The sequence below is a fragment of the Lepisma saccharinum genome, chromosome 25 (assembly GCF_977018435.1).
Source record: "Lepisma saccharinum chromosome 25, izLepSacc3.1, whole genome shotgun sequence".
NCBI lineage: Eukaryota > Metazoa > Arthropoda > Insecta > Zygentoma > Lepismatidae > Lepisma > Lepisma saccharinum.
In genome coordinates, this window is record NC_139253.1 from 63,054,280 (window position 1) to 63,075,307 (window position 21,028).

The window sequence follows — 21,028 nt, forward strand, 5'->3', positions numbered from 1 at the left end:
TTCATTATTTTCCCTCAAGCTTCAGTATATTAACAAATTATTAATTTTTTTTGCCTTCTTCCAAATATATTAAACTAATTTTCGTTCGTTTCTCGTTTGTAAAATCCCAGTAAATAAATTTGTATTTAGTAATTTCTACTTATGCTTTGTAAGATAACTACAAACGTCTCTCTCCGCACAAAAATGATAAGCAGCCGGCCCTCGTAGGTCCAGTTAGCACATCGCGCTACGGCGGCAGGCGTCCCAGGTTCGAATCCCGGCCTGGGCATGGATGTTTGTGACTGTCCATTCATCAATTTCATCATGTCATCACTCCTCCCCATCAAAAGTAGCACAAAAACCGAAGTAAAATAAAGCAAGTCAATCAATCAATCAATAATGATGGTAGTAGTCGGAATTTACAGGATGTCGTAACCATGTCATGCGCATCCCTGAATTGTTTGATCTTGGAGTCCATTGTCCTGAAATTTTTTTCCGGATATCATCAAACGGATGAGGGGATCGTTACCTTAAATTAATGCCCTGGCAGTTTTCATAAAAAAGAAGTTAATTTATTGTCGTAACAATTTTGGATAATGTATTGTGCTCACATCACTTTCTACAAAACGTAAAGTATGTTTGTTACCTCAATCCCTTCCATGATTCTATTGAACCATGACTTACTTCAGGAAATAAATAGAAACATTGCAAATAATCGATTGAATTCTAAAAAAAAATATTAATTACCGATATGTTGTCAATATGCCCGTATTTCATCGTTTTGCAGAATGAACAAACACTATTTTTTGGACAAGGCCAACCACACACCGGATCCGACATGACACGACGCTATAGCGAAAGCAGAGAGGAGCTGATGGAGCTACAGCCATCCATTAATTTTGTGAAATTGAAACAGAGTGCTAAATGCAATTCCTCGTTAAAATTACCGCCAATTGCAATTTTTCAGAATAAAAATACAGTATATCCCGTCCGCCTAGAACACAATTATGTATTATGCACTTTTACAATTCAGCCTCCTCTCCTCCTCGAAAATAAAATATCCTGCGTACTCCATTGCATGACTCGTCGCGTCCATTTTTGTGGCAAACCGTCTCAAGGTAAGGTTTACCATGAGGCTCCTATGGGCAGCAGCACACCGGACAAAACTTTTGACTCTAGTAACGTTGCAAATATTTGCGGCAAAACAACGAAGGCCCTTGAAATTTGATCTCTCGGGGATCGGTTGACACAAACGATATGCACAAGTGCGAAACCATTGTTTTCAGCGCACCGCCAGCGTGTGATTCAACACTATCTTTTGACAGCACCTATTGTATGGGTTTTGCTGGAAACAGACTCTGCTTGTAGTTTGTGTCTTGCATCTTTTCTTAACTAACCCCCAACGAATGCTAAGTATGCTTAATCTTGTAAAATAATACAACGTGTTCTGATTTTAACGTAGTTAAAATTAAAAAGGCACGCATGTTTTGTTGTCATTTATAAGATGCGTCCAGCAAACTACGAGCAGCAGTTGCCCAGGAAGGCGTTGGTGTGAATCATATCCCCCTTTCTGCCCAGTATCCCTTAAAAAGTTTGTCGAAGGCAGGAAATGAGTGCAAAATGAAAACTAACGCTGCCCGTGGCTTAGGAGGCGCCATGTCCACTCGAACCATGAAATATTTTAATATGAACCTGTAAATACCTACGGAAATAACGTTATGGAGTTTTCAGATCTTGCAAGAATTTTGATTTGTTCTTCCATAAATGAATGGCTTGTGGTGGATACAGGAAAGGTCCAGAAGTTTGCAGGTTACAATATTGATAATTTTGGACTAAAAATGCTAAACGTTTAAAGTGCCAAAAGCGAAAGTGTTGGGAAATCGCATCGTTCCGCACATCAGCCCGTAAGAACGTTCACACTAGTGACCTCTTTACACGCCCTTTGAAATACTTAGAGGGCTACCAGCCACTTTTCACGTTTACCACATTATAAAGCATGACACATTTCACAGGTTAACGTGGAAAACGGTGTTTGAATTATTGTGTCACTTACAGCGTTTACCAATTTTAGTCTTTAATTTCTTGTTTTTATAATCACTGATGCAAGGCTACCAGACGTCCCAAATTAGTTAAGACAGTCCATTTTTAAATCCCTGTACTAACGTTTTTCGAACTTCATTCCTGAAGCAAAATTGTTTCGGTTTATTGACTAACTCATATTTATAGTATATGTTCTTTACCTTAAGAATAATTTCTAATACGTATCATATAAATAATAAATAGATTAGCTTCTAAACATAGAGTTTTAATGTTTAATGGTGCTGTATTACAAGTTAATTAAAGGAAATTTGAAAACATTGTTACTTTGCGGGAAACGTACTACTCGAATGCTTCTGAGAATCGAAAGTAAACACTCTGTACGCTGTGTGGCAGACTTTGTCCGTAAGAAATGTTGTCGCTGAATGTCGTGTCGGGGGAGGGGGGATAGTTATCGCCTAGTTGATTTTTTCCCGCTGCTTTGGACTCCATAATATTGCCAATCTATAATACAATTGCACGATTAGCTGTAGCTGCGATACTACCATACATTGGTAAGCATATCTAATACCCCACGAACATTTCGATGACGACTGTGGTGGGGTGGTTAGAAAAAGAGATGACGATGCCAGGGACCTCTGTTCGAATCACCGCTTGTACAGTTCTCTTCTAAATTAGCCTTCTTGAAAATAATATTTGGTTGGAATATGCAGTTTCCCTCTAAATTGGAAGAAAAATAATAAGAAATTATGGATACATATCACCTTTTTGTAAATTAACAAGATTTTGTGTGTTGAACTACATAAATAATATGTATTACAAACAATATTTTGTAATTAAATACGATATATTAATGTACCAAAATCACATCACTTCTGTTAAGAGAAACTGGCACACTCCTTTGAGTTAAATATCAGCTTCGGAGCCGATTGAGTGTGGCAGTACAGCCAAAGTAAAGGTTCGGGTAAACAGCACTCTTCAGTGTCGCTTACCACTAAAGTTTTTCAACGGATGCAGGGAATTGTCTGACTTGCCGACTGAAAATAAACGGTTACAGGAAAGCGTTGTACTTTAATTATTAATGCAATGCAGTGTCTAATTTGAAAAGAGAATGGCAGGACAAAAATCGGGAGAATATATTCGAGATACTCAATATCCCACAACTAATCGAAAAAATCCTGCCTCAATCCCTGCGCTTGTAGAAAGTTGACATTCATTTGAAAGAAGAGGGGAGTGGATGGTGGTTCCATTACATCTTTCCCTAGCTTAACGTAACACCAACGTCGACGTTCACCAAGAGTACCCGGGTTCGAATTCCGACGTGAGCGTGGGTGGTCTTTGCGAGTGTCCCTTCATCAATTTTCCCATATCATCATTTATCTTCTTCGTCGCGATTAACTAAATATGGAAGAAAGTCGAAGCTAACAAAAAATAAATCAAATTGACACTCAAGATGTGGACGGGAGAAAATAAACAATCCAAGGCTATAAGAAAATCTATCACGGCCTGAATGATGTGACTTCAGGATCACTTTCATTTATTTCTATTACGTATGCAAACTGCTTTTCTAGCTTGTAATTTGAACACAAAACTAAGACAACGAAGCTGCCAAAATCAGTACAGGCTGGATGAATGTCTTCATATTTTCCTGAAAAATCACACTTCCTCGTCAAATACGGTAGTTAGTTTAAAAATATAATGATGTACGTGCTATTTACTTATAATATTTGTAACCACATAGCAGAATCTGATATGTTGAGAGAAGCTAGAGCACTTACATTATTAGGGGTTGGAAACACTAATCTTGCACAAAAGCACGTCTTCGATCGTCTTCATTAATATACACATACAACATTAACTTACAGTCTGTGAGCAATATGCGCACAGCATAGAGTGACTATACCATGAAGAGTATTGCTTTCAAATCAATGTGTTTAGAGAGAAGTGACATAGAAAGTTTGGAACCGAACAGGTAAAAGTGCAATCTGCAGGAAAGATCACCCTAACAGCACACCGCTGCTTGTGTCCATGCTGGTAAAAGGCCAATTTCGTCAGCGAAATCCTAGGTTGGATTTCCTGTGTGATCAAAGCTTTATTTTCCTTTTTCTGCTAACGGATGCAACGAAAAGTATTTCACCGAGTCACAGCTTTATACTTTGTTTTATTGAAAGGACTATGCGTGCGGGATAATTTTGAGTTTGGAACGCATTTTTCTTGATGGCGTTGTTACGTCACAGTAGATCAAACCTTAATGTTCTGTGAAAGAAAAATTTAAGTTGAAAGTTTTAGGTTAAATGGATAAGTGAATATTAATGTTTCCATCATTCATTTGCCACTTCGCTCGTTTCACCCTCCTCCACACACACACACACACAAACTCACACACAAACACTAACATACTGGTTACACATATTATATCAGCAATTTCTGGATGGGAGGAGAAATATGTTGGTAAAATCAAGACATTTTTGTATATCTGGTTGAAGGAGTTATTACTATAAGAAATCGAAATTTATTTTAAATATACCGAAATAATAGTAATTTTGCGTTTGCTTGAAGAACAGGTTAAAATGTCTTCTCCTTTGAGAATTCGATAATTAAATTTAAAATATGATAGAATTGTGAGATTTACAGTGTTACTTGGTTTGTATTCTCTGAAGAGATTTTGTTTACCTCTTCTAGTATTATAAGACAAGAAAGCAATTTTTATTCAGGAAATATAACAGAATTTGCCAAATAGCTAAATGCTCACAATATAATATGTTGTACGCGCATACACATCGAGGTGTCACCCCTATTGAGGTAATTACACTAAACTATCCATGTTGAAAATAATGCATTTATTGCTACAAAGTTTGATCTCATCTCAAATGTGTATACTTCAAGAAAAACGGTGGTGTGGGCTGTTTTCTGGCACAGAGATAAGCACATTGGATAAACTTTATTTCTTAACTCTTTTTTAAATAGTATAAAGGAAAGAGACTTTGGACTACCCAATCAGGAAACTATAAAATTTGTACAAAGTAGTGGAAACGTATACATAATATTTTTCTTCATGATACAGTCGAAATTTGTCTAATTTCAAAATGCGACTGCAATTTTCAGTTTGGGGCCTACCTGAACTCCTCACGTTTGCCATATTTGGTGATCATTTAGTTCAGACCATTAAAACAATGATATAGATTTGCATACTGCCTTGCCTCCTTTCTATGCAGCAACATGGGCTATTCCACTGTTTGATTATTGAGCTATTTTTTTTTGTTTCATGAATTTATCTAGAGAATTAATTTTATACTTCCCTAGCTTAATCGTGCCTACAAATATTTTAGAAGCAAAGGCCTCCCCGATTGTATAGTGGTAAAGTCGTCACCTTGCAATCGGGTGGTCCGGGTTTTGATACCCGGTGAAGGTATGCAGTGCCTCGGATTCACCTAAAACTGTAGGTCTAGCTACAATTAGACTGTCTTTGCATGAGCGGGCTTAAATTAAATGTGATGCTCATGATGGAACAACTATAAGAATATAGCCTAGATCTGTATTGAAGTTTCTAACTTTGTAACATTAAGTGCCTTAAACACTCCAACAGTGAAGTGTGATATGTCGACAGATTTGCGAGACATTATGCAGGAAAAAAAAGCAGTTTGCCAGAAGCATGTCACTTTGAAAATTAAATTTTAAAAAAATAAAGTCATAATTTTGTTCTTTCCTGTGTATTTTTCCCTAAAAACGAAAAAAATAAAGGTTTCTCTTTAGTAGTATAAAAGTATATAATACTGGGACGAGAAAGTATGAGCCCCCCTCAGGCAGATTTGGCTACACTTAAAACTAGCTCAACATGCCCATTTGAGCTTTTTGCTCAAGTGTGGCACCCTGTCTAACCCAAGATTTTTGTAAAAATGCCCTCGGGAATTTCCCGTGAAAGTATGACCCCCCTCAGATTGATTTGCCTACACTTACAAAAGCTACATCTGTGAGATTGTTGTCCATAAGCTTGTCAAAAATATGCCCCTCTTGATATTGTTTTGGATACACTTAAAATTAAGCCAAGATGCTCATAAAACCCACACCCACCCACACCCACCCATATACACCCACACCCACCCACACCCACCCACATACACCCACACCCACCCACACCCACCCACATACACCCACATACACCCACACCCACCCACACCCACCCATATACACCCACATACACCCACACCCACCCACACCCACATACACCCACACCCACCCACATACACCCACACCCACCCACATACACCCACACACACCCACACACACCCACACACACCCACACACACCCACACACACCCACATACACCCACACCCACACACACACACACACACACACACACACACACAAAGTATACAAAGCACACTGCTGAACCCAACTGATATCTTTTATTAAGCATAGAATTTTGATTTGAACCCCAAGAAATTTTATATAATAAACCAACAACAAAAATGCCAAAGCCAAACACACACACACACACACACACACCCCTGTTTTCCCACCCTCCATTAAGAGGAAGCTGGACTTTTCACGCCAAAGCGAGGAAGTTTTAAAAGTGCTCTGATTGGACTGAGATTTTTATACGTAATAGAGGTACTCCCGAGGATAGCGGGAATCTGGGTGTGGCTGCTATACACTCCATGGAAGTTGAGATATTGACAATGAATGGGCGGACAAGCACAGCACCCCCAAGAGAGGAAGGTGCAAACTTAAGAGTATTGCGAGGAATCGTTATTCATTTGTTATTTCTTACGTCACACACTGCGTTGACGAAACGTTATGTAAGAGGAAGCCACAAGCACCAAACCCCGAAGCGAGGAACCAACTAAACACAATAGTGTCCGTAAAACGTGAATAGAGAGGAACTACGTGTCACGTTATGATGAGTGCGGGTGATTCGAAGCGCGCGCTGGTGTTTGACGTTCCTAACTCGGCCCCCATTGGCTGCGCTACCTGTCAGCAATCTGCCGTCGATCACGCGGCAACCCAAGCACCGCCCTCCATACCAAATCATATGGGAATAAATGTTGCAACAATGTGCGAGAGCGTCTCCGCGCCAAAAGGGGTGGAACAAGCTGGTTTCGGATGGCTTAGTAACGGTGCAAGCGGTACGACAGGCGAGGAACGTACGTACGGTGGCCATTTTCTACCTCGCGCAATTAGTCGACGTAAGGTGAAAGGACATCAATGGGGAGATAGACTAAATTGTGGTAGAATGAAAAATTATTCTTATAAAAAGAATATATTTGAATTTTCATCACATGGAATTGTTACTTGTTTGGGTTAGTTCTTAACACCGCTTTATGCACAGAAAAGCTAATCGGGACTGGACCTACAGTTTAAAGTGGAAACCAAACCACCGTGCAATGTGCATCTACCACCACCATTGCATGGCATCAGATAATATTATTTCGATGGATATTGTGATGCGTTGGAGGCTGATCGCTGTTAGTATTGTCAGTTGGGATGTCTAGATAAAACTGTTTTTTCTTAACTTCCATTAGAACGCCGTTAAGTCATGTTGATATTTACTTATATTTATTTATTTAACATAAAATATGTGTACCGTCACGTTGACCTAGAAGATGGTCGGCCCCCGTTGCGGAGTGGTTAGCACATCGCGCTGCAACGCCAGGGGTCCCGGGTTCGAATCCTGGCTTGGGCATGAACGTTTGTGATGTCTATTCATCAATTTCATCATATCATCACTCATCCCCATCTTCGCAAATTAGCCAAAAGTGGCACAAGAAGCTAAGTAAAATAAATTTTACTTTGTAGTGTCCTTTCGGGAGGCACTCGCTTCACTTTCACCGGCAAATGTTCCACACGTAGGACGCTGCTCCTCAATCCTCAATACTCAGTGGTGGCGATTGGGTTCCAAAACTAGGGGTCAAGGTACCAAATCTGGGTGGGGGGGGCAAAGACAGTATATTTCCCTTTGTAGATAAGATTTAGCATAGTGTGAGGGCAAAAGTGGCGAGAAGTGGAAGGCAAATGCCCCCCCTCGCCTCCTTCCTAATCGTAACCAAATAGCCCTTTCACAAAACAACATCGAAAACGAAATCAACCGCAAACGTACGGTCGCGGACACTTGTCGGTTGTAATGATTTAATTGAAAGTCAATGGTATTGTTATAATCCAGAAGTGTCCCTGACTGTACAACGTGCAAAGTGTCAACTTAACAGCTTAGAACAAGCGAGGCAACCCTAGAGGGCCAGGGGTGTGGAGGAGGCAAGGGGAAACTCCGAAAGCGAGTGACCTTGACTGGAGTATACTTGGCGTCAGTATTGCCAATAACTTGAACGTAAAAGTCGTGAAAAGTCCTTAGAAAATCCGCTAGAATGTCGCTAAATGAAATGTAAAGGCTCTAGAAAAAGTCGCAAAATGAAATGTACTTCTAAAAAATAGCAAAAAGGTGGAGAAAATCGAGTACTTGCCTATAAAAGCAACATTTCCTCGTTACTTTCCTCTTCCTCTGAACACTGCACTTCACACTGATTACCGATGTCAGATACTAAATCATCGAGAAAATGCACTGCAAGAACGTTGTTTATTATTTCTGTGCACTTGGTTTTATGCAGGCGAATGCATGGTGCACTGCAGCTGTCAGTCACCAAACCTTTTCATACATAATTCGGACAAGTGATTCACGGTTAGCAAAGAACAGTGTTCGGCAATGAATAAAGCTAAAATAGCTTCAGCACTAGAAGTATTTAAATTTTCCGGTTTGAACTGTTTTTCTTCTGTTTTGCAGAACAGAAGTAACCAGATCTGACTTTATGTTTCTGTGTTTCGAAAGTTTTTTTCAGATCAGTAGTTTGGGCATACAGATAGTTCTACTTTGCAGTACTTACAATACGCTTTCGCCGTGTCACTATCGACAGGGGTTAACCATTTGTAGTTTTCCCACTCCTTCCGATAATGTTTCTTGTATTGCGGTTTTCCCCACACTGGACACTGCCCTGCCCTGGGCTGACCTGCGCACAAACACACACGAACTTTATAATTTACACTAGCACTTCCTTTGTCACCACACACTACCCAAAAAACTCCAATCTGAACCCACGCACGACGCGACCGCGAAGTCAAACGTTCTGTTTTATAATAAGGCAGCCGCAATGGCGCCAGGAGGAGTGTCTGATAACAATGAGCTGTGAACAGTGATGTTTACAAACATCACAAACCATACTGGAAAAGGGGGTACGCTTTGCTTCAGTTTCTCTTTGTGCATCAGAAGTGAATTACGAGGGTATTTCCTTATTTAATAACAGTAGTAGTCAAAATATGCCTTTGACTGCAATTCTGATTTCTTGACCAAACGACCGCCAAAAGCTCAAAAACTCACTTTCTCTCCCTGTTCCGCGCCTCATTTATTACGCTGACGATGTTTTACGGCGCAGAAAAGCCGTGATGAGCGAAAGATGAGCTCTCATCCTCTCATCCTTCGAGGATGAATGCACCTTATCGTAATTTTCCAAGTCCCTGGGGGGGACCAAATGTTTATATATCGTGAGCTTTGTAAACCTCTCTCTCGGGAACACGATGTGCCACACACACACACACACACACACATATGCGCGCGTGCTAGCGCCGCTTATTAATTTTTCCGTATTGTGAGACAAACAAACAAATAAATAATTGTTTTTTTTTTTTAGGATTCCTGGCCCCTATAACCTCGCCAGGGTGCGTGGTGCCCAACCAAAAAAGTAAAAAGGTTCTCTAACGGCTGCGGTTGTAGATAACCACACCTCTGTAGAGTTTCACGTGTTTTTTTTCCCCCTCAAACTTCCATGAAACCCTACAGAGGACCTCCGTAATGCATGCAACGTGTACTAACGACTCTAGTGTTATTTTGATGTTGTAATATTTTTGGATATAGAGTTTTATTGTGAGATAGATAAAAATAATTATGTTTATTATAATATTTTCTTGATGAAGATGGAGAATGTATGCGTGTGTTACAAATAAAGTTGCATGCTTTCTTCTTAGTGTGTGTGTATGTGTTTTTGATGTTCGACAGCATCTGAAACGATAAAAAAAGAATTTTATTGTTAATTTTCTCATGTAAAAACAACAACAACAACATTTTTGTGCAAAAATTCTGATTGTCTCGTGCTATAGTGCAAAAACTGATGAGAAAAAAGATATTGTAACTGATAACTGATGAAATTGATATTGTAACTGATCTTGAACTAGTGAAAATTTTCGTATTGTGCTATTGAAACTGTTTGTGCTAGTACAAAAATTTCTTATTGTGCAAGAAAAAATGTTAAAAACTTGTTAAAACTGCTCTGTGACCCTCTCGTTCTTCACGTCGTGGACGAAGGACTTCTCGGCGACCAGGATGACACTGCATACGGTGTCCTCGGGCAACGGACTGTTGAACTCGCAGACGACCTTGATGTTGGTGCGATCGTTGACCACCACTTGCTTCCTCTTCGTGGTATTGATGACGGACATGGGTCTGTGGGTTATGAATTCGCTGGGCGTGTAGTACATGTCCACGTTTCCCTCGGTCACGCGTTTGAAAGAGGTGTAAGCTTCGTAAAGTTTGAGGTAATCGTCTTTGGTCATGTCGAGGTTGTAATTCTCGCGCGGGAACACTTCGTTTCTTCCATTCTTCAGATAAATGTTTTTGATCTTGCAGTCGTCGAATTTGCTGGAATCTTTTTCTTGATTCTTGTCGCGTCCGGTCTGAAAGAGCACTACGACGAAATCTGGCATGTCGAACTGTATGTTGTTGAACTGCGTCGTCACGTCGAATTCCATGTGACTTCCCGACGCCAACTTCTGCACGCAGTGGTAACCGTGAAAGTGAATCGGCACCTGCGGACTCTTCAAGATCTCCGCTTTGTACTTGAGGGCGTAGTTTGTTTCGTATTCCACGATCGGCATCCTCAACTCCATGCTCCGGATGACGCATTTCGCCGCTTCGGGTAAAGTGTTGGCTATCGGCGTGCCGTCGGCGTTCAAGTTGGTGTATCGCATCAGTGCGTCGTTGTCGTTGGCCGCTCTTCGAAAGGTGACGCGCAGTCCTCCCTTCCACATGATCTCCTTGTAGTCCGAGAAGAATCCCGGCAGCAGACGCATGGGAAAGAGCGCCGTGTGACTTCTCGTCGATATTTTGGTCCCCGCTTCGAATCCTCCCGCTTGATAGTATGTTGCGTCCGTTTTGGATAATTTCAATGTTCCCACTGCCGTTGACGTGATGCCTGGATAGTCTATTCTGTCTATGACGGTGTTGTGTTTCCTCACCTCCACCTGCGAGAACAGGTGAGGCACGAAGTTGTCCACGAGTTTCAAATTTGCATTGGGCGGAAACGCGTCTCCGCTTTCCTTCTTCACCACGTCGAATTGAAGGTAGAGGTCCGCTCTGTGAGGATGAACGAACCCGTCGCCTACGTCCACGTCGTATTCGATCTCCCTGTTCGCTTCGTTGAGATTGGCGAACGTGCGACGGTTGGGAGGAAAAGATTGCAATTCGTAACTTTCGATTTGCTCCATTTTTACTATGTGTGTTATTTATTATACATTGATCTCTACGATGGCAGTGGTCGTTGCACCTGCGAAATCCACCACGTCTCCTTTCTCGTTCGTCACCACCAACTCTATGTCGTCTATGCGGTTGCGACATACTGGAAAATAGATCGGAGAAGATGGCGTGTAGATGATCGGTTCCATGAATTCGGAACTGGGTTTGAACGTGGCTATGATTCCCGTCTGCTTGTGACTTCCTAACAATCCGTCCGAAGATTTCGTGATCATGCCTTCCGCCACGTTGCAGTGTATGTTCAGAGTCTCGATGGCCAAGAATTTAGGAATGTTGACTGCCGTGTGCTTGATGCCAGCTTGTGTCGTTCTCGAAACCTAAAAGTTCCCCCATGGTGCCCAGGTCCACGGTCTCCGTTGCCGATAGGATTTCAACTCTGTGCGTGACCGAATTTTGAGAAAAGTACGTGCCTTTGGGTAATTGAGCTTGCAAAGTGGAAAGATTGTATTGACCTGGCGTGACGACGACGTGTTCGCTTCCGACGCTAATTTTGTTGTTGTGCTGCGTGACGTTAGGTATGAGGTACATGCTGTAGAATGCACGCAGAGCCACGGATTTAGGATAGACGATGTCATCGTGCAGCGCGAGTTTCAAGATCGAAGATTCGCTCGTGAGATGGAACACGCCCATCGTGTTTGAGGTTCCACAATGCTTTCTGAAAATGTTCCACCGACGGGTTATTTATTTTAGACATGTATGCGAGAACGGAAAGGCATAGGTGGCCGCAGTTAACATCGGTGAAACCCTGGATGCGTTTGTCATTGTAGTAGAGGTTGGCAACACTGAGATACTTTACCAACCTGGCAGGTGGTGTGCCACCGAACGAATCGAAAACAAATGCATTTTTATCGTCAATTTTGAGGTAGCATATCCAATGTGTACCAGGATTTTTGTAACTGTCCAGGTTGACCACGCCATACTCCTTTTTCTTCACAGCAGAGGGTAGAGAATCGGACATGAAAACACCCCTGAAGTTTCTTATTCCCAACAGTTCGATCAGAGATTCAATATCGAAGTTGGACAGGGCTTCTTCTTTTTTTTATATTTCTTCAAAGCATCGAGGTTGCTTTTTTGTTTTTTCATCACGCCCTTCCCCTCTTTCTTTTCCATGGTCAGGTTGTGACGTTTCTGTTCTTCCAATTCCGCCTTGTTCTTCTTCGAGTCGATGACGGTTTTCGCGATGGCGGCGCTTCCGCCGGCCAAACTTCCAACGGCCCCCAATGCTGCCAGGATGGCCGGGATGCTGAATATGAAACCTCCGATCTTTTGCTGTTTCCGCGAACGCTGCAAGCGTCTCAATTGAGGTGTGCTGAGAAGTAATTTCATTCCGTGTCCTTTCGTCAAGCAAGAACGTTTCTTCTCGCGTTGTTTCTTGGTGAGTAACCCATCTAGGGCACCTAGATTTTTCAGATTGGAGTATGGTATCTGGTACACAACACCTTTGGGCTTCATGTTGTTTTTTTTCACGGTATGTTATTTATATATATAAATGTTCTGAGATTTTTCTCGTGTAATTTTTTTTCACGGTATGTTATTTATATATAAATGTTCCGAGATTTTTTTTTGTTTCGTGTAATTTTTTTTCAAGGATATACCCCGCGCAGCGTTGTTAAACAAATTCTATTACGTGCTTTGTTTTCTTACCAAGAAGTTCCTTTGTACCCTTGTACACAATTCGAGTTTTGTTTTCGATTAAAATAGATAGCTTCTCCTTCGGATAACATGTTAGCATATCGATCTGGTAAAAATAGACTGTATTGTGCGTTGAGCAACAGACGCACCCTGGGACCATACTGGGTAGAAACAATTGAACCGGAAGTTATCGCGTAAGGTTTACCGACTTCCAATTCCTGAATTTTTACATACTCTACTGACAAATTTAGCATTTGTTTTAATGCTTGGAGGTCACTCATTTTTTCAGTTGTCATATCAAAGAAATTTCAGTGTGTTATTTATATATACTTTTTTTCACGATATGTATTATTTATATATCAAGTTTTGACACGTATATATATTATTATTTATTTTCTTTTTAACGGAGGAAGAAAGTTCGTGCTTCGGAAAACGCGATGATGTGCGTGATGATTTCTTCAGTTTTCTGCTTCGACTTACGCCAATCATCTGTGTATCGTCTTCTTCCCTGCCTCGCCTCGTGCAGTTCGTCCATTCTCTTGTTTAATTTTTCCCCTGCAGCCGAAAAAAGAGTGTCGAGATCACCGCACCTCATGCCATTGATCTCCCGAAGACCGTCCTTGATAGCCATTTCACAAGGGATGCGAAATTCCGGCGTTGATCTTGCTATGATTAAAAGTTTATTAACATCTCTGTTTACTGCCTGTTGGAATATTTGACATAGCAGCTCGTGCGGCAAATCGGTTATACGAGACATGTTGTTTTTTACTCTATGTTATTTATATACCCCACCCAAGTTTTTGTTTCGTGTTCATGGCGATGGTGGTGCCCAGTGCTGCAACTCTTTCTCCCAGCGAAGCGTCTCTGCTAACGAATCTTTCGAAAGCTGCATGTTCCAATTTCTTGTCTGCTTCGTGACGTGCGTCCAGATCGGTCTGCGTGGTGTTGTAGGCGATGTCGTGATCTTTGCATGCCGCGTCCCACGGATTCACACCCTTGTCTCCTCTCTCCAATCTTTTCTCGAGTTTGGTACCCGGTCCGCAGTACTGGTAGCCAGGTAGATGCATCTCGAAAGGTAACTTGTTGATGATGTCGTTCACGAGTCCCTTTCCTTCGGCCACGTTCCAGAATCTCGGAGGCAGCGTGTTGATGATTTTGATGAGGTATCCTATGCCCTTGTCATCGTTTACGATGAAATTGGAAAGTTTGGTGCTGATCATGTCCACGATGCCAACCTTCTCGTTGTAGAAATTACGATTGCCAGCATTCTCCTCTCCTGCAATAACCAACAACCTGTCTATGAGCTTGCGCACGTTGTCCACCCAAACGAATTCTTTGGGTAACGTGTTGTAGAGTTTGACGCCGCTGCCTGTTTTGACCTGGTTCCATATCGGTTTGATGAGATTCCTGTACTTCTCGCCGCTGCTCGATTTCACCCTATTCTGCGAGGCGTCGTTGTTTTGGTACAAGGCATCCGTCATGATCAAAATTTCCTTGTAACTCTGGTAATCTTCGTCGGTGTAATCCTTCGGCTGCTTTTTGGCAACGAGTTCCCACAGTCCCACCGTACCCGGATACCTGTTCCAGCTATCCTTATCGCCTAAATTGACTTTAATGTCGTTGCCTTCGAAGGTCACCTTCGATTTCCCAATCTTCCACACCACACCCTCGTTGGTTTCCATGCTCGGATACAATCCGAACACTTCATCCTTGTCGAACTTGCCCGTGCTCAGGTAGTCTCGTGCCAAAGGTCCCAACTCGATTTTATCCGAAGACGACGTGCTGCTTATGGCTTGACGTTGTGGTATTTCCTTCAGTTCGAACGGCGTCGAAGGAATGCTCGAAATGGGCGTGGGTACGGTGTAACTTTTAGCTGCAAGTGGTACGAGTTCGTTGATCAAATTTTTATTTTGTTCCGTGACACCTTTAATTTCTTTACCTAGATCGCTGATGGCATCGATCACAGGTTGATCTTGACGTTTCTTCTCTTCGTAGAATCCGCGATTCTCGGATTTCCAACCTTTGAAGCGCTTCGCGAGGTAATCGCGAAGCTTGAGATTTTCGTCTTCGATTTTTCGTTTCGTCATAACGTTATTTATATACATCGTTTCTCACAACGTTGCAACGTTTAGAAAGTCGTTGATTTTGTTTCTGTATTTTCCGTCGTTGGGTTTCTTCGTCATGTCGATCGTCGCAAATCCGAAATCGTCACTGTTCCAGCAAGAAGAGCAGCAGCATTCCGAAAATTGATTGTAGCTCATGTCTCCGCCTACGTAGTCATCGTATGCGTGCTTGAGGTTGGTGTTATCTTGGCGAAACAAACATATGAAATTAGCGTTGTCGCGTACTAACTGTTTTGGAATTTTGGAAAACGTTTGAGCTAGGTAAAAGCAATCTATTTCTTTGTGACGACCCTGCGTGAAAAAGTTGCGAATTTCATTTTGATTTTCCAGGATGACATCGTCGAACACAACGACTGAATTTTCACGACAATCGTCGAGTGGTTTTATTTCCGAAGCGAACGTTGCAATGTCCAGACCATCATACAGTTTCATCAGTTGCTGGTATTTGGATTGCTCCAAACTTTTCGAGAACACGTACAGATGCCTGTTCTTCCAATCTAACCAATTAGGTGCGAGGAGAAAATTGTCCACGAGCAGTGTTGTTTTTCCACACCCTGAAGGACCTACGATCAGACAGCGGATGCTGTCGGGGAGCAACTCGCCGTTTTTTTTCTTCGTTTGACTTTCCGAATCAGGTAGACGTTTCACCACGTTCCACGTACTCACAAGATCACTTCGTTCGCGTCGATCCAACTCTTTTCCCGAAGTCCCAGCCATTTGACAAACAGTTTGTCACCTTTCCTACGCAATACTTTCTCGATGAGGTACGTGTCGGGGTGTTTCGTTTTAGAGAGTTCCTCCTCGTAGAAGCGCCCCAATAAAATTTCACCGCCACTGTCCTTTATTATATACGTGTGGCGGTTCCCGGGTAGAACTCGAACCACGGTAAAAAGTTCCGTGCTCCAGTTTCGTGTAAAACCCCTGTCAAACGTTCGCTTCAATTTACTGACCCTCACCTGGTCTCCAATTTTGTATTTAGATTTTTTTGTCGTGGGCGTGTACTTTGGACAGTAAACGCTGGAAATTAATCGTTGCTCGTCGGCCTTGGTAACGTCAGCTGGCTTCATGCCTATCGTTCCGTGCACCGTGTGATTATAGTCGTTAACGAGTTCCGGAAGAATGGTGACCCACTTGTAGCTTCCCTGAAGCGTGAAGCGTGACCACATGCGCGATTTCAGAGTGCGATTGAATCTTTCCACGATGCTGGCCTTGACGTCACTGAAGGTCGAGTAATGTCGAATGCCATGTTTTTGAATAAACTTTTGGAATACGGCATTGTAAAATTCCTTCCCCTTGTCAGTGTGCAGAAACCTAGGTCGTCTGCCGCCGCTTTCGCGAAAAATTGTCTTGAATGCTTCCGTGACGCAGGTTCCCGTTTTCGCCTTCAAAGGTAGAGCCCATGCGAATTTCGAAAATGTGTCTATGACGGTGAGGAGGTACTTGTTGCCCTTGTTCAATTTATGCACGTTTTTTAACTTGCCGCTGCTCATCTCCACGAGGTCACTTTCCCAGAGGTCATCGATGGCCTTGGTCTCCACCGCCAAACGTTTGTAGTTGCGGCGCGCAGGTTTATGCAATTCTTGGACTATGGCTTGCCTAGATATTTTTTTTTTTAGAGATTACGTTTGAAGAGAAGCACCAGCGTGATGGGATTCAAAGAAGGTGGCACCTCGCTCGTGTTTTGAATGATCAGCTTATCGCCGGCACTCACGTCGAAAACTGTAAGATCTTCGTCTTCGTGTATTTCATATATGTTGCGCGTTTCGTTCCAACGTGCCAGAGGAATGTTTCCTGCTTTCTGGACACCACGATTCGATATCAAAGTCATGGTGGGGACGCTAGCTTTTCTACCGTGAGACCAGTACGAAAATTCGTTTATCTGAATCGTGCCATCGAGGAGAAACTTGTGGTACGGATGATAGGGATGCAACATGTACAGTTTGTTACCTTCGACGAACGTGGAGATTCTTTGTTGATTGGGAACGCTGTTGATTTCGATGGCTTGCAGAGAATGCAGTTTAGCGAATTTAGTGTCGACGCTAACGAGGTTGCTGTGAAGCTGTCCCAGTGTATTTTGTACGGGCAACAAATGTTCGACTATGGTATTCGTTACGGCAGAAAACGACGGTTTGATTTTCACTTCCACGTTCAACTGCTTGTAGTTTTCGTTGAGTTCTTGTAACTTGGCACCGAAAGAGGCCAGCGTCGATTCCTGCGTGGATTCCAGCACTCCAACTTGATCTCTGATGTTGACGAGGATGTTCTGAAGGTTCTCGACTTGATTCAATTTCGAACTCTTCTCGGTAAGATCGTTCACGATGCTTCGCATCTCGGTAAACTGCGTGTGAAGATCCGCGACGCTCTGCGAAGTGGGCAGCGTCGACACCAGCGAACTGATTTCGTCTCGAATCTGTTCCACGTTCGCCGTTTCCGTTTCCAGTCGTTTCAGCATACGTGATATGTTCCTTTTCAAAGCATGCAATTCTTTGGAGGTGGGGAGATTGCCCACCCTACTCTCGAGATCGCTTAACGAACTTTTGATGTCGCTCGATTCGGATAGTGCCGTCACGGCCGTTTTCAATTTTTCCAAATCTTCGCTCGAAGGCACGCTCGTCCGTAACGATTCCAAGTCACCCTGTATGTTGTCCAGTACGTGATGAAAATGAGCAAGATTCGTTTCGACGTTCAAATTTTCTAAATATTCGATCTTCTGCTGGACCGTGCTTAACGTGTCTTGAATGCTCGTCAACGCGCTCGCTTCGGCGTGAATATTTTTAATTTCTTCGTTGATCAACTCCAGAGACGCCTGAAGCGTAGCGACGGTGGTTTGAATGTGTTCGAAATCTTGATAAGCCTCCAATTGAATTTTTATGTTCGCGACGCTTTTACCGATGACCTGCAGTTCGTCTGATGAAGGTAGGTTCGTCATGGTATCTTCCAAAGTCTGTAACTTGGATTTAATTTCTTCCAACGTGCCGGTGAATTCTTCTTGTAATTTGGAAACGACGACATGCAAGCGTTCTACATCTATATCCTTCACGACGGTTTGAAGTTCAGAGAAATTCTTTTCGATTGCCGAAGTTCGTTCTTCGATTTCGAGTTTCAATTTTTCCAAATCTTCATTTTTCGATTGAAATTGCTGTAATTTGGCCAAATCATTTTGAAGCGAATCCACGCTCAACTGTATATTTTGAATGTTGTCGTAAGAAGGTACGTCGACGTAATTTTTTATGAGCGTTTTCAGTTCGGAATCGATTTTCAGAATAGGATCGAGACATTGGGTTTGGAGCGTAGCGATCTCCGACTCTAAACTTTTGTTTAAGGTCTCCTGCAAAGAGATCAAATCGCTCCTCAACTTCTTAACACGAATATCCAACATGAGAATCTCTTCTGCGTGGTCTACACGCTTGGTGTGGCCGAAAATGTCGTTAGGCATTTTTGGTTAACGGTTATTTATAATAGGATAGGTGATTCGTAATTCTACGAAGAGAGGTATGAGTTTGTCGTAATCTCCGAGGAGTTCCACGTACAGGTAATCTCCTACGGAAACATTGTACGTAATGTTAGAAAGCATCTTGTCGTGCTTGATTCGAAAAATGTTCTTGCCGGTAGAAATTTTAATATTTTGCCCTTCGTTCTCCGGATTCACGGTGATTTGAAGTTTCCCGTCGATCGGAATCTCGTAGAAATGTAAATTGTTATTAAAAACATAAAATATCTTGCCCACATCATCATTTAGTTTCGTCCAGATACTATTGAGATGAATGACCAACAGACCCTTGAGTTTAGGTAACACGGAAGATAAGAGGTTATTGGAATTTGATAGTGGAGTTTCCATGTTGCCTTGTTTCCGGAAACCAAAAAGATTCATTGTCCCTGTTATTTAAATTAAATTTCTACATGAGATGCCCCTTCGTAGATCGAATGAAGAAAAGAGAAGATTTTATCTGCAGCGGTCCGCAATTCAAAAGGCTCGAGAACATGTAATTATGTCATTATATTACGAGGAAGAAGAAAAAGTAAGACTTGAATTTAATGACCCTCGTGTTTAGAGCGAGCCTTAACGACATAATAACGAGTTTCAACTTTTCATCGCCTGAGGGCCCCTCTTTTCCTCCGTCTGTGTTTGGAGAGGAAAAGACACAGCGGACTTCATGGCTATGGGGTTACAGTTAACACACGTCACATTTATTGCTTCCATTGCAGTGGCCCCACTCTCTCGTGTGGATTTGACAATCGAGAACACGTAACTTGTTGTCTCTTGCATCCAATGCGACCTTGGTTACGCGCGTCGTGTACAGCTCGTGTAATTTATTCGCAATGCGATGATCTGTGCTGAGTTTTCTTTCACCTTGAAACAGGCATTCTTTGTAGTCTTGCATGTTGAATTTGCTGGTACTTATTTTTCCTACCCCTTTCGCTTTCTTGATCTCTTTCTTATCTGCAATCTTGACGCAGTACATTTTGGCACGAAGCCCCGCAAATTCGCTGATGTAATTACCAGCCGCTTCGTCTTTGAACTTTCCTATGGTCATTTTGTTTTCCGTCGAATGCAGGTGATGGCCTGATGGTAAGTTACTGAAATCAAACAGATGCTTCATCTTAGTCAGATCATGTTCGAGGCTGGGTGTGTTTTGGATTAGAAAAATGAAGCTATCCGTGTCAATGTAACATATTTGGATGTTATCTCCATAAAAAGGTTGAAACCGGTCGTAGTACGATTGGTACATGTGCAATTTTGATAGTTCAAGGACGGTGGCACCTATGGCAATCGGCTTGTTGAGCACCACTTGCTTCTTGTTCTTCTCGACGAATACTAGATTCTCGTCGAAAATAGTGAAGTTTTTGAAGTAGGGTGACGCGACAATCTTTTCGAATTTCTTTTCGTCCGTGACCAACGTTGCGTCGATGTAATTACGCACGTTCTCCATCGTCTTGCCGTAGATGGCGTTATTGAACAGTTTGTACAGATCCTTGTCTGCAGGCGATGTCGATTGCGCTCTGCATCGTGTGTTCTCGGCTATGTAGGGTTCCAGCCACCTACTCTGCCTAAATTTCAATCCTCTGTGTACTTTCTTCAGCTGCAAGCCGTGACGCACGTAAAATTGGAGGAGTCGGTAGTGCAGAACGTAATTCGTCTTGTTCTCCATGCTTAGTATGAGTTTTGGCTCCGATGATCCTCCAGGTGGCTTCTCTTTGGTAGGGGCCAGGGCCAATCCGTGATGTTTCTCATGCAGCGTTTCGGGATAATCGAGATCCACTTCCAAGAAACAGCCCCATTCGTTATCTTCGCTCCAGTTGAGAAAAAAATCCTCGCAGGAGAGTTCCTCTTCGGTCATCCACGCGTAGTCGCTGATGGGAAGACACTGGGACATGGAGTGGCCGTACAGGTTGTTGACATCCCAGTAGACAATGTAGGCGTTGGGCTTCGATGCATCGTAACCAGGCATACGAGGATTATTTGCCTGAGCATGCCTTCGGGGACATTGGACGATGCCACCGCGTATCGCACTCTCCATGAAGGCATACTGTTCCTTCTCTGCGATGAGTCCCAGTTCCACATTGGTGTATTTCATCATCGATTCCCAAGTCAATCCCGGCGTCGTGAAGAAATAGGCAGGATCCAACTTGTAGATCGAGATGCATCTCTTGCGAAACGACTCGAAAATGTCCATGAGGAGAGTCACG